This window comes from Ranitomeya variabilis, chromosome 1, assembly GCF_051348905.1.
Source record: "Ranitomeya variabilis isolate aRanVar5 chromosome 1, aRanVar5.hap1, whole genome shotgun sequence".
NCBI lineage: Eukaryota > Metazoa > Chordata > Amphibia > Anura > Dendrobatidae > Ranitomeya > Ranitomeya variabilis.
Window position 1 is genome coordinate 531,177,693 of NC_135232.1, and position 15,616 is coordinate 531,193,308.

The following is a 15,616-nucleotide window of genomic DNA, read 5'->3' on the forward strand; positions in this document are numbered from 1 at the left end:
CTGTTGAAGAAATCCCAGCACCAGGGGTGAATCGCTACACCTTTCCCAAATTCTGTGAAATTTCTGGGGACATCCTCTGTTCCTGTATAATATGTTCTCATATGGAATTATATCATTGAAGGAGACTTTCCCCCCATCCACCTCAGTGCTATCGCTTTCCTAGCCATAAACAGAGCCTCTCAGAGAAATATTCTGTCATAATTAGTCCACATTTCTTCATCCACAACAGCCAAAACACACACAGCTCTGGACTACATTCAACCGGTATCCCAAGTATCCTTTCTAGTGTAAAAATCACATCCTTCCAATATCTTCTTATAAGTCTACAATCCCAAATGAGATGCCAAAAATCCGCACCCACATCTATGACATTCATCATATACTCTTCTACCGAATGTATGCAATCTACTCGGGGTTAAATAGGATTGGTGGAATATATATATAACTGAATTAATTTATTTGCAGCTGGAGACACCATTGTATGCGCTTCCAGTGCTTCAATCCACTGGTTGTCAGTGATAGATGGAATTGGGGGCGTCCATTTAACCTCCACAGCCAACTGGGTAGAAGCAATTTTGGAATTTAGCAAAAAAGTATATAGGGAGGAAATCACACCTGTAGGTCCTTAGGTTGACATTATTCCTTTTAGTGGATATCTAGATATTCGCATTCTAGGAAGTGGGAATTGGTACATTATGGCATGTCTCAGCTGCAGAAATCTATAAAAATCTGAGGGATTCCAAATTTTATATGAAATTGTTCAAATGATAATAAAATTAGATTTTCAAAAATCTGATTGAGCGTTGTTATATTATATTGTGTCCAGAAACCTGGGTCCTGTAAGTTTTGGAGATGCAAAAATTCAGGATTATCCCACATCCAAGTCTCCCCAACCTGGTCAGAAAACTTTAAAATACGTTTACTTTCCCGCTAAACCTGTATTGCTAAACTATGTGCAAACAGCAGGCCACGAGGTGGTCTGTATGAGCCCTTCAATATTGCCCATGATGTGTGTCCCCCCAGAAAATGAATTAGATGAGCCTCTGCGTTAAGTTTATCATGGATTAGCCAATATTTTAAGTATCGTAGTTGGCCAGCTAGATAATATGGAAAGAGGTCAGGTACCGCATATCCACCCTCTCCTTTGGGCCTTTGTAATGAACCAATATTTACTTTAGGCCTAGAGGAGCCCCATATAAACGCTGCCATTAAGCTATGCATTTTCTTAAAGAAACCCTTAGGGACTTTCATGTATGTTGCAACATATATAAACACTTTGGGAGGTTTATCATTTTAATTAGTCCAATTCTGCCCGCTACAGATAGGGGGAGTCGAGACCACATCCCAAATTTGTTTACATCATATCCTCGAGAGGGTATATATTATCTCCAAGATCTTTAATTGGATTTTGGTTAATTACAATGCCCAAATACTTACATTTTTTAACTACTTTTAAACCAAATAACACGGGTACTGTTATATTATCCACTGTTGACATGACTACCGATTTGCTCCAATTAATTTTAAGACCCGACAGTTCTCCAAAGCAATTAATAAGGTTGATCGCTGTAGAAAGGGACTGTCCAAACTTATCCAGGAAAAGCACCAGGTCATCAGCATATAATCCTACCTTATCCACCCTAGATTTTGTCGATTCCCTCTACCAAATGATCTTGTCTAATTTTAAGTGCAATTGATTCAATCGCCAGTGCAAAGATCATTGGGGATAGTGGGCAGCCCTGTCTGGTCCCCCTACTCAGATTAAAATATTCCGATAATATGCCATTTACCAGTATATTGGCTCTCGGCAAGCGATATAACAATTCAATCCATTTGTAAAATTTAACAGAGAAACCAAATTTTAGAAGCACCCGTTGCAGAAATTTCCATTCTAATGAATCAAAGGCCTTTGCAGTATCTAAAGAGGCTATCGCCCAAGGTCTTTTATATTTATGGCATATCTGCATCAGAACCTGCACCCTTCTAATATTAGAGGAGGTAGATCTTCCTGGCATAAAACCAGTTTGTTCCTCATGTATAATGCCCAATATTACTGCCTTCAGTCTATTAGCAATAAGTTTCTAAACATACTGATCCGCTAGGCAATTATTAAACTGCACGCTGAATCAAGAAGTGTTATATTTTTTTAGATAAAAAGTTATAACTTGATTGACACACACAATACAAAAGATAAAACCATGCCTCAAAACCGTAAATATCAATTATATAATGGCAGGTAGGCGTAGAAAGAATTCTTTCTATGCCTACCTGCCATTATATAATTGATATTTACGGTTTTGAGGCATTGTTTTATCTTTTGTATTGTGTGTCAATAAAGTTATAACTTTTTATCTAAAAAAAATAACACTTCTTGATTCAGGGTGCAGTTTAATCATTGCCTAGCGGATCAATATGTTTAGTGATTGAATAGAGTGTTACCCATCCCTGAGTGTGGTAATGGGTCTGGGTTTTATGTTTACATAGCAATAAGTTTCGTAAGAATTTTATAGTCAGTATTGAGCAAGGATGTGGGACGATAAGAACCACACTCCTCAGCAAGCTTGTCAGGCTTTGGAATCACTACAATAGTGGCATCATAAGAGGATTGGGGGAGCGAGTGTCCTGCAAGAGCTTCAGAAAAGGTCTGCAACAGAACTGGCCCTAACTGATCTAAATACCTTTTATATAGCTCCGTGAGCATACCGTCAGGTCTGGGAGTCTTTCCACTAGAAAGGGACATGGTTGCTTCCCGGAAAGTGATATCCCTATCCAAGAATGTCTGGTCCGCACAAGAAAGTTTAGGAAATTCAATCTGGTCTAAATACTCATCAATTTCTTCCACAGTGTGGTTTAATTGAGAATTATACAACTCTCTAAAGTGCTCTTCAAACCAGCTTGCAATTTAGTTAGACTTGAGCAATGGGGTCCCTCCCTCGTGCTAATGGACAGAATGGATGAGGACATTTGGTTTTGTTGGACTATATATGCCAAAAATTTACTAGATTGGTTCCCTAGTTCAAAATAAGTTTGTTTGGCAAAAAAAAGTTTTCTCTGGGCCTATTCCCATAAACATAACAAATATTCCCTCCCCTTCCCGAGCCATTTATGCAAAGAATTTTCAGAAAGGTTGTTAATATATTCGACTTCCAATGATTTACATTCCTCAGCAAGCCTTTGTTCCCCAACACTGGATTCTCTTTTAAAATACGAAAGTGTGGATTTAACACATCCCCTCAAATACGCCTTAAGTGTATCCCATAACACTAACCCATCAGGGAAATCTGCATGATCTGTTATAAAGACATCCAGCTGGTCTATTATTCTATCTTGCTCCCCAATAAGGGATAGCCAGAATGGATGTATACGGAATCTCATATGTCTACCAGGCCCTCCCAGATGAAGGCTCAACATCAATGGAGAGTGATCTGATACTGCCCTAGGAAGGTACTAGATCCGATAATACAGCACTATTTCCAAATGCATGATCAATTCTGGATAAACAGCGAGCGGCCGATGTGTAGCAGGAGAATTCTTTCTTAAAAGGATGCTGTTGTCTCCATAAATCAATCCAGCCTATGTCTGCTATAAAAGCACCAACACTGTAGTATCTTGGCTGCCGGGCCTAGAATGTGCAGCACTCATTCTATCCAAATAAAGATTAAGGCCATGTGCACACGTTGTGGTTTTTACCGCGGATCCGCTGCGTTTTTGACGCTGCGGATCTGCAGCAGTTTTCCATGCAGTTTACAGTACCATGTAAAGCTATGGAAAACCAAATCCTCTGCGCACATGCTGCGGAAAAAAATGCGTGGAAACGCAGCGTTGTTTTTTTCGCATCATGTCTTTTCCTATCGCCACGACAGCACCCTTACGAGAGAGGTGATCCGCCCACCATCTGGACAGGAACCTACAGGATTTAAAGGGGTGGTCCCCCTCACCACTCCAGTTTGGGTTCCTGTCCGGATGGCGGGAGCCTGCAGGATGTTCTCTTACCCAGGTCCACCAAGCCTCTGCGCGGTATCCTTGAGAACGGCAGAATCGGGGACTCTGGAAGCAGCGTCGGGGGTGTTCTTTTTCAGACCCCTCCTCGTCTGGCCGTATGATACGCGTTCCCAGGGGTCGGGCAGGCCGCCCTGGGTCGCGTGAACGCCGCAGTGTTGTCTGTAAGCGCGCGGCGCCGGCTCAGCGTCCTTCATACTGAGGACCCGGAAGTGGAAGGTAGGACTTCCGGGGTATGCTGGGGGAGGAGGCGCGGCTGCCGGTATTAAGCAGCGGTGACTGCAGGAGAATGTGCGGCAGTTATGTCTTCGGTTGCGGATACAGATCACCTTCAGGTGGAGGTGCCTGACCAGCGCAAGAAGAGTGACAGCAGCCGCTCCAGAAGCAGCAGCGTGGTACGGGGGCAGGAGCAGGCAGGTGCCTCAACGTCACGTATGGATTCTCCTCCTCAGAGACCGGTACTATGCAGTTCAGCCTTGGTGAGTGTTTACAAAAGAACCAAGTAGCTGATATGGCCTGTATGTCCTTGAGCTTTGTTTTAGGCCAAGAAATCGGCTAAATCCAAGCACAAGCAATGTGCTTTATGTACAGTTCCCCTGCCTGATAGTTATCAGAAGAGGCTCTGCCAGACCTGTATATGTCAGACCTTGGAAGAGGAGGCTCCCCTTCGTGCATCAGACCTCAGGGCAGTTATAAGAGAGGAAATTAGTAGCTCCCTTAAAAGCAGTCGGCATGAGAGATCCAGGGAAGTATCACCAGGATCGAGCCCGTCTATGCAAGAGGGTGAATGTTCACGTTCCTCATCACCATCCTCTTCGGATGAAGAGCAGAGACCTTGTTTTTCAGTGGATGGAATGGACGCACTAGTTAAAGCAGTGCGCACCACCATGGGGGTTGTAGAGAACAAGGAGCCAAGGTCAACCCAAGATTTAATGTTTGCAGGGTTGTGCCAAAGGAGCCGTAAATCGTTTCCGGTAGTGGATACGGTGAAAGAACTTGTTAAGCGAGAATGGGATAAGCAGGATAAGGGTTTCCTGCCATCATCAGCGAAGAGAAGGTACCCCTTTGATGATAAGGTCCTGGTGGAATGGGTTAAAATTCCTAAAGTGGATGCGGCTGTGGCTTCCACGTCTAAATCAACCACCTTACCGCTAGAGGATGTAGGCCTTCTAAAAGACCCTGCGGATAGAAAAGCAGACATGTTCCTTAAAAAGGCTTGGGAAGCATCGTCGGGGGCTTTCAAACCGGCAATTGCCGGCACTTGCACTGCCAGATCGGTTATGGTCTGGGTAGCTCAGCTGGAGGAGCAGCTAAAAACTAAAGTGCCTCGTGACAAATTACTGGATTCACTATCCCAGATTCGGGAAGGTGTGGCATATTTGGCGGATGCCTCGGTGGACTCCCTAAAACTTGCAGCCAGATCAGCAGGACTCTCAAACGCTGCCCGGCGAGCCTTATGGCTTAAGACCTGGAAGGGGGACGCGCAGGCTAGAGCTAAACTATGTACTATTCCGTGTAGGGGTGAGTACTTGTTTGGGCCAGTGCTAGATGACATCCTAGCCAAGGCTGATGATAGGAAGAAAGGTTTTCCTAAAGTGTTCACTCCTGCCTTTAGGAATACCTTCAAGAGACATTTCCCATACCGGAGACCTTACTCAGCCCGGAATTGGGAGCCGGCGGAGCCGAAGAAGAGAAGTTCAGACTTCAACACCTCATCATCATCTTCAAGACGTAGGCGAAATTACCGATAGATCGGACCTTCCAGTAGGGGGCAGATTAAGACATTTTTATACTCAATGGGTCAAAATAACTTCCAGTAATTGGATCCTAGGTATAGTTAGGTCGGGATTAAAGCTAGAGTTCCGGGAAAGACCTTCAGATTATTATATACTGACTGCCCCTGGTTCCTTAAACCAACAGAAGGCCCTGGAAAAAGAGATTCAAATGTTGAGACAAAAGGAAGTTATTGTAGAAGTTCCAAAAGATCAGGAGGGAGAGGGGTTCTATTCCCCCTTATTCTTAATCCCCAAGCCTGATGGTTCCTTTCGAACCATCATAAATTTACGAAAACTGAACAAATTTCTACAATACCATGCCTTTAAAATGGAATCAATTAAATCGGCAACTAAACTTCTTTTTCCCAGGTGTTATATGACAGTCCTGGATTTAAAAGATGCATACTACCATCTGCCCATTCACAAAGATCACCAACGGTTCCTCAGAATGGCGGTGCGTTTAAACGATCAGGTCAGGCACTTTCAGTTTACGGCAATGCCTTTTGGATTATCTATGGCACCAAGGGTGTTTACTAAGGTCATTGCGGAAGTAATGGCCTATGTTAGAGAACAAGATACATTAGTTATACCCTACTTGGATGTGGATGACTTCCTGGTAGTGGGTAGTTCATTTGTCCAGTGTAAAGATCGCCTAAACTGTATAATATCTTCTCTACAGGACCTAGGTTGGTTGGTCAACCTAGAGAAGTAAAAACTAAAGCCATCGACTATTCAGACCTTCTTGGGTATTCTGCTAAATTCAGAGAATCAGCTGTGTTTTCTTCCAGAAGAAAAGAAGCAGAAGGTTATACACAAAGTCAGCACGGTGATAAAAAGACCAAATCTAACCTTGAGAGACGCAATAACCCTGTTGGGATCGTTAACAGCGTGCATACCAGCTGTTCAGTGGGCTCAATTCCACACTCGGGTATTACAAGCCCAAGTCCTGGATACAGAGAGGAGTCTTCAAGGTCGGTTAAGAGGAAGTCTCAGGCTATCTACCACCACTCTAAACAGCCTAAAATGGTGGCTGAATATAGAACATTTGTCAAAAGGAGTTTGTTGGGAAATAGTACCAGACAACACGGTCACAACCGATGCCAGTCCAATAGGATGGGGAGCTCACATAGGAGATGTTTGGACTCAAGGGCAATGGTCTCCCTTATAAGCCCAAGAGTCCTCCAATTGGAAGGAGCTCACGGCAGTAAAAAATACCCTGCTCAGATGGCTACCGTTGCTTCAGGACTCGCATGTAAGGACAACACGACAGTAGTAGCATATATCAACCATCAGGGAGGGACGAGGTCAAAGTCTCTGATGATCACCACCGCAGACATATTCAACATGGCCGAGACTCAATTTCGCTCCCTTTCAGCGGTTCACATATGAGGAGAACACAACATACAGGCAGACTACCTCAGCCGTCATTCTCTACGTCAGGGAGAGTGGGTTCTAAATAGGCTAGTTTTCAAACAGATAGTGGGTCTGTGGGGATCACCAGTTATAGATCTGTTTGCTACAAGGGAAAACAGACAGACCAGGAAGTTTGCATCCCTTCGGGTAGCGGACAACCCTTCCGTAGTGGACTCCCTTCAGATTCATTGGGGGTTCCCTCTAGCCTATGCGTTTCCCCCACTGTCTGATTCCGCTAGTTCTCAGGAAGATCAGGAAGGAGGGGGCGAGGGTAATCCTGATTTCCCCCTTCTGGCCCAGGAGGGCATGGTTCTCCTTACTCAGGGCAATGTCAGTGACCGACCCCTGGGTGTTGCCCGTAAGTCCAGAACTCCTTTCTCAGGGTCCATTCCGTTATCCCAATGTGGAATCTCTGCATCTCACGGCGTGGAATTTGAGAGGGAATTATTGAAAAGGAGGGGATTTTTGGATGCTTTAATATCTACCCTTTTAAGTAGCCGAAAGGAGATTACTACTAAGATTTACTGTAAGGTCTGGAAAAAATTTCTTGCCTTTTACCAACAGCCCTTTATGGATAAAATTCCAATTCTGGCTATTCTGGAGTTTTTACAGAAGGGCCGTGAATTGGGTTTGGCAGTAAATACCCTTAGAGTTCAGGTATCAGCTCTGGGGGCATTGTATAACAGCAATGTAGCGGGAAATAGATGGGTATCTAGATTTATGAAAGCTATGGATCGGAGTAACCCCGTTCATATTGTTAGATTACCGCCATGGGATCTAAATTTGGTTTTAGACGCTTTAACAGAACCCCCCTTTGAGCCGCTAGATTCTGTCTCCATTAAAAATTTAACTTTAAAGACGGCCCTGCTAGTAGCCTTGACTTCTGCTAGAAGAGTGAGTGATATGCAAGCGTTGTCAGTAGACCCTCCTTATCTAATGGTCTTTCAGGATAGGCTAGTCTTGAAGCCTGACCCAGCATACCTACCGAAGGTAGCCTCTAAGTTCCATAGGAGTCAGGAAATATATTTACCTTCATTTTGTGATAACCCAGTTTCAGCAGAAGAACAAAAATGTCATATGCTAGACGTTAGAAGAACAGTATTAGAGTACCTACACAAAACAGAACCCTGGAGGCAGAGTAGGGCTCTGTCTCCTTTCAGAATCCAAGAAAGGGGGCGAGTGTTACTAAAGGTTCTATTGCCAGATGGATCAGAGATGCAATATGTCTTGCCTATACTGCCAAAGGTCAGACTCCACCAGAAGGCATCAAGGCCCACTCCACTAGAGCCATGGCCTCATCCTGGGCGGAGAAAACGGACGTCTCCATAGACGTGATATGTAAGGCGGAAACTTGGTCATCTCCTTCCACCTTTTATAATCATTACCGTCTTGATCTATCATGTAAGGCCAATTTAGACTTTGGCCGTTCAGTACTTAGTGCTGTAGTCCCTCCCAGGTGATTAGTCTTTGAAAGTCTCTCGTAAGGGTGCTGTCGTGGCGATAGGAAAACCGGTTTTTACTTACCAATAATAGGATTTTACAGAGTCCACGACCGCACCCGCACATTCCCCCCCATAGTTAATCACTGGTTTCCTGCACGCTTTGGAAAGTGTGCTATTAGTTATCACTCTTTTAGAGGTGGTGGTATTTAGTAATGTTTAAGTATATATGTTTATGTACTAACTCAATGGGCGGTGTCCCTTATACTCTGAAACACAAACTGGAGTGGTGAGGGGGACCGCCCCTTTAAATCCTGTAGGTTCCTGTCCAGATGGTGGGCGGATCCCCTCTCTCGTAAGGGTGCTGTCGTGGACTCTGTAAAATCCTATTACCGGTAAGTAAAAACCGGTATTCTTTGTGCGGATCTGCAGCGTTTCTGAACCCATTGACTTGCATTGAGACAGTCACATCCGCAGCAAAGCCGCAGATCTAAAAAAGATCTGCGGTTTAGCTGCGGGTGAAACGCTGCAGATCGGGAGGGGGGAAGTGTGTGGGCGGAGACTGCGTGTATGTGTGTGCGGACGGGGTCTGAGCGGGCCTCTCGGGGGTCTGTGCGGGCCTCTCGGGGGTCTTTGTGTGTGTGTGTGCAGTCATCGTCCGATCATGCGACCGCTCTCCAGGGGCTCCAGGAATACAATGACGGGAGATATCCTTCCGCACTGTATTCCTCCCCCACTGTAAAAAAAAAATAGTCCCTAGTCTCACTTGTGGCACTGCTGTGTGAGAAATTTCCCACGCAGCAATGCCATAAAGTGAGACCCTAAACTAAGGTAACCTCTTCAGTGATGCACTGCAGGAGCCATTGTCTCCTGTCAGTGTCACTGAAGGTCCTATAGAGCAGTGACATCACCCGATGTCACTGTTCTATAGGGGAGATCGTCGTGGGACACTCGCTATTAATTGGACTGCATCGGACAGGGAGTATACAGTTTATTACTTTACTTTTTTTGCAGGTGATCGAGTAAGGTAAGTATGGTTAAATTAAGAATAATAAAATACTTTTTTCTGGCTGTGTCTTTATTTTTTGTTCAACACTTTCACTACTCTAGGACTAATAATGGATAGGCGTCTTATTGACGCCTCTCCATTATTAACTGGGCTTAATGTCACCTTACATTAGCAAGGTGACATTAACCCCTTATTACCCCATATCCCACCGCTACTCGGGAGTGGAAAAAGAGGGGCTAAGTGTCAGAATTGGCGCATCTTATAGATGCGCCATTTCTGGGGCCGCTGCGGGCTGGTATTTGTAGCCGCGGGGGGCCAATATCCATGGCCCCTCTCTAGGCTATGAATATCATCCCGCAGCTGTCTGCATAGCCTTTCTGGCTATAAAATATAGGGGGACCCCACGTCATTTTTTTTGGGGGGGGGGGGGTCGCCCTATTTTGTTGGGGGGGTCGCCAGTAAAGGCTACACAGACAGCTTCAGGCTGATATTCATAGCCTGGGAGGGGCCATGGGTATTACCCCTTCCCAAGCTACAAATATTGGCCCCCGGACATCGGCTTTCCCCCTCTGGCGCAGAAAATTGCACGGGAGCCCACGCCATTTTTTTTTCCGTTTTTTTTTTTTAATTAAACGCTCATTAAGAAACATCGGCTTTGCTATTATATATCTATGGATATATCTATCTATAGATATATTTATAGATAGATATATCTATAGATACATAGATATATCTAGTTGCTTTCACACATCAGGTTTTTGCCGTCAGTCACAATCCGGCGAGTTTTGAAAAAAACATCCTTTTTTTTCCGCCGGATCCGTTTTTTTCTCATAAAGTTGTATTAGCGCTGGATTGCGCCTGATGGCCACACAGTTCTTCCGTTTTTTGCAGGATCCTTCAGAAAAGCGGTTTCCGGCAGACGGAGAAAATGTACAGAAGAATGATTTTTCTGTCCGGCGAAAAAACGCAAAGCGACGGATCCGGCGAAAAATGTATGAAACTGAGATGTGAAATGATGAATCCGGCCTCTGAATTCGGTTTTTCATGCATGTTTCCATTCAAATAAAAAAAAAACGGATCAATTGCATCAGTTTTTCACTATTTGCAACAGATCCGTTTTTTCAAAAATTCGCTGGATCCTGCCTGATGGATAGATGTAGATAGATATATGGATAGTTGGGCTACTTTCACACATCAGTTTGTTTCTGTCAGGCAGGATCCGGCTAATTTTTGAAAAATCGGATCTGTTGCAAATAGTGAAAAACTGATGCAACTGATCAGTTTTTTTGAGAGCGAGAGAGAAAATGGAAAATGTGCATGATTTCAATGGAAAAAAATGCATGAAAAACCGGATTCGGAGGCCGGATTAATCATTACACATCTCAGTTTCATACTTTTTTCGCCAGTTCCGTCGCTGTGCGTTCTTTCGCCGGACAGAAAAAACTTTCCTCTGTACGTTTTCTCCGTCTGCCTGAAACTGTTTTTTTTTTTTTTTACAGATCCGGCAAAAAACGGATGAAACGTGAGGCCATCAGGCACAATCCGGCGCTAATACAACTCTATGAGAAAAAAACGGATCCGGCGAGAAAAAAACAAATTTTTTTTAAAAAACTCGCCGGATTATGCCTGACGGCAAAAACCTGATGTGTGAAAGTAGCGTAACTATCCACATATCTTATCTACATCTATCTCATTCCTTTTATCCATCTGTCTGTCTGTCTACCTGTGTGTAATGGAGTGTGGGTTGGACAAATGTAAAAGAGGAGGTTGGACAAGTCATGACATCACTAATCTTTTTTTTTGTTCAATAATACATCTTTATTTAGCTTTCAAAAACGCATACAAAAACGCATCAAAAACCGTCCAAAAAAAGCATAAAAAACGCACCTGCATTTTCTGCCAAGAGCTGCGGATTTAGTGCAGAAAATTCTGCAGGCAAATCTGCAACGTGTGCACATACCCTAAGAATCATATTGAAATCTCCCAGGCATAATGTCTTAGCATCAGGATATTGTGATACAAAAATCATCTCTTGGTAGAGTACTTCCATCTTGGCCAGAGGGGGGTTGTAGATATTGAGCAGTATGTAAGGTACCATATCTATAAATGCATATAAAAAAATGAACCTTCCGAATCTTTCTTAATCGCTTGGACTGACCACCTCAACGACCTGTGCACCATAACTACCACTCCCCTGGAATAGGACATATGTGTAGCATGCTTCTGCCATTGTATCCAAGGCTTATTCGTCCTGGATACAGTATTTGGTGTCAAATGAGTCTCCTGAAGACATATTATCTGTGCTTGCGTTTGGCGTATCTGAGAGAATACCATATTCTGTTTCCTAGCACTCCCCAACCCTCTAATGTTCCATGACAGGAGTTTAAGTGATGCCATGTGGACTTCGTAGAAAATCTGTACACAGGTTAGTATTCACTTTTGAATCATTCAGCTCCATCACATACAACCATTCACACAAATTAAATTATAGGTGCAATGCTGAGTATTATCTGAGATTCCAAGTAAACTAAGAATTATTGACCAACGGTGGCCACAAAAACAACACAAGAGATGCCCATGAACTTCTCCAAACTGACGCATACGCATAAGTGAACTTGTCCTATTCTCCTCCATTTATCCGAACCACTAATAACAAGTATAACTGATTTAATGCATACCCATAAAGTAGCTCTATCCAAGCCCCAAATTTTTGGGCTGAAAGTGCCCCTCTCGGCTTATACTCGAGTCATGGTCGGCGGGTGAGGGGGAGAGAGGACTGTCGCATACTCACCTGTTCCCGGCGCTCCTAACGCTGTCCCAATGGTCTCCCTCGCTGCTGCTCTTCCTCTATTCAGCGGTCACGAGGTACCGCTCATTAAAGTAATGAATATGGACTCCACTCCCATAGGGGCGGAGCCGCATATTCATTACTGTAATGAGCGGTACCGGTGACCGCTGATTACAGGAAGAAGCTGCGGTACCATGGGACAGGCAGGGACAGCGTCAGAAGCGCCGGGACCAGGTGAGTATTTCATATTCACCTGTCCGCGTTCCATTCGCCGGGCGCCGCTCCGTCTTCCCGTCCTCTTGCTGTGACTGTGCAGGTCAGAGGGCGCGATGACATAGTAGTGTGCGCGCCGCCCTCTGCCTGAACAGTCAGTGCGGAGAGACGGGACGCCGAGGAGCAGCGGGCAGCGACTAGAGGTGAGTATGTGATGATTTTTTTTTTTTTTTTTTTTAATTGCAGCAGCATTACATGTGGCACAATGCTATATGGAGCGCCTATGGGGCCATAACTGCATGGTGCATTATATGGGGCATCTATGGGGCAATAACTGTATGGGCCATAACTGCATGGAGCATTATATGGGGCCATAACTGCATGGAGCATTATATGGGGCCATAACTGCATGGAGCATTATATGGGGCATTATATGGGGCCATAACTGCATGGAGCATTATATGGGACATCTATGGGGCCATAACTGCATGGAGCATTATATGGGCATCTATGGGGCCATAACTGCATGGAGCATTATATGGGGCATCTATGGGGCCATAACTGCATGGAGCATTATATGGGGCATTATATGGGGCCATAACTGTATGGAGCATTATATGGGGCATCTATGGGGCCATAACTGCATGGAGCATTATATGGGGCATCTATGGGGCCATAAAGAACTGCATGGAGCATTATATGGGGCTCCTGATTCAATATGGATATTCAAAAACACTTAACTGATGTCTCAATTAATTTTACTTTTATTGGTATCTATTTTTATTTTTGACATATACCGGTAGCTGTTGCATTTTCCACCCTAGGTTTATACTCGAGTCAATAAGTTTTCCCAGTTTTTTGTTGCAAAATTAGGGGGGTCAGCTTATACTCGAGTATATACGGTACCTAACTTGGTACGCACACAAGTATGAAATACAAGTATTGCGAAAAATTAAGAACAAAAAGTATCAATTACCTAACTTGGTACGTACACAAGTATGAAGTACAAGTATTGCAAAAAATTAAGAATGAAAAGTATAAAGGTTCAAACAGTAGTCACCATTTGAAATATGATGTTAAGCGCACATCCTACAATGAAACGTGCAATATTAACATGTATTCTCATCACTACTTTTGACGTCTTTCTCTCTTGGAGATCCATTCCTCTGCCTCCGCCGGGTTCTGAAAAAAAGTTACCCTGTCGCCATCCACCACTCTCAATCTAGCTGGGTATGCCATCGAATAAATGACATTAGAGTTCTTCAGTATATGAAAATACACGACACTCTGTGAGAATATGGGTATAGGTGCTCAAGTAGGGTTTCCAGCCCGTTTAGTAAAATATGTAGAAAAACTTGGCACTCAATAATTTCTTGAAGAAGGATAAGATTGGTTCCTGTGCCTATGCCCGTGTCTTCCGCCGATTCCAGGGTGGCAGACTGGGCTGTGGAGGCATGTGACATTAGGGACCGCACACAGAATGCTGTCCGGGCCTCCAAGGAAAGAATGAGGGTCTCTGCCAATGCACATCGGTTCCCCGCTCCAACCTTTGCTCCTGGCGACTTAGTGTGGCTCTCCGCCCGTAATATCAGACTGCGAGTTGAGTCCACTAAGTTTGCACCTCGCTACTTGGGTCCCTTCAAGGTCCTGGAACAGGTTAACCCTGTGGTCTACCGTCTGGCTCTTCCTCCACGCCTAGGTATCACCGACACCTTTCATGTGACCCTTCTAAAGCCCGTTCATATGTCCCGGTTTTCTGAGTCATCTGCCGGGAGATCGGGTTCATCTATTGATGATTATGATGTGAACACTATCTTGGGGTGTAAGGTGGTACGTGGCAAAAAAATGTATTTGGTAGATTGGAAGGGTTATGGCCCAGAGGACAAGTCCTGGGAGCCTGCTGAGCACGTTCGGGCTCCGCAGCTCATTGCTGCCTTCGAACGTAGCGAGGTCCAAGGAGGGTGGGGCCCTGGGAGGGGGGGTAATGTTAGGTGTCGAGTTCCTGCCGCTGCACAGGGGGAATCTTGAACCACCTCCGCTGCGGTCTCTCATTTTTCTCCAGCCGCAGTGGAGCCTGCTCAGCGGACACGTCAGTCCCAGCGTCTGGCTCAGGCAGATACTGTCCTCTGTGAGGTTTACAGGGCACAGCGCTATCTTTTATCCCGGCGACTCTGTGAAGCAACAGAGTTCGCTTCTATACAGACCGGGTGACAGAACCCGTATCTCTGCAGGCGCTATACTGCCATATAGTGCCCCCATTTACTAGCAGCAGGTTCTACTCCTGCACGGTGGACCCCGGGCTGCGAACGCTCCAATATTATCTCCATATTTACTCGGTGCGTTCCACCAGCCCTAACACTCCGTTTCTGTAAATCCGTCGAAAAGTCCGGGAACAACATCACAGTGGTATTTTCATATTTAATTGTTTGGGCTTTCCTTGCCAATTGCAGAATATAACCTCTGTCCTTCCAGTTGAGGAATCTGGCAAGCAGAGGTCTAAGAGGGGCCCCAGGAGGATTCGGTTTTCCAGGCACCCGATACGCTCGCTCCACCGCATAAGCAGCAGGGAAGGCAGCCTCCGGGAACAGATCACGCATCCATTTTTCCACAAAGCAACTAAGATTGTTCCCTTCCGCTCTCTCCGGAAATCCTATTACCGTATATACTCGAGTATAAGCCAAGAATTTCAGCCCATTTTTTTTAGGCTGAAATTGCCCCTCTCAGCTTATACTCGAGTCATTCCCAGGGGTTGGCAGGGGAGGGGGAGCGGCAGCTGTCTAATCATACTGGCCTACTCCTGGCGCGGTCCCTGCAGTCCCTGCTTCTGCGGGCGCTGACAGCTTCTTCCTGTATTGAGCGGTCACATGGTAAAGCTCATTACAGTAATGAATATGGACCGACTCCATTCCCATAGGGGTGGGGCCGCATATTCATTACTGTAATGAGCGGTACCATGTGGCCGCTCAACACAGGAAGAAGC

At 44.9% G+C, this 15,616-nt stretch overlaps 1 protein-coding gene across 4 annotated transcripts in view; it reads left to right on the forward strand.

Annotated features, from left to right (window-relative positions):
* Nucleotides 1-15,616, forward strand: part of LOC143766626 (NAD-dependent protein deacylase sirtuin-6-like) — a 304,913-nt gene that overhangs the window by 167,750 nt on the left and 121,547 nt on the right. The window lies entirely within an intron of this gene.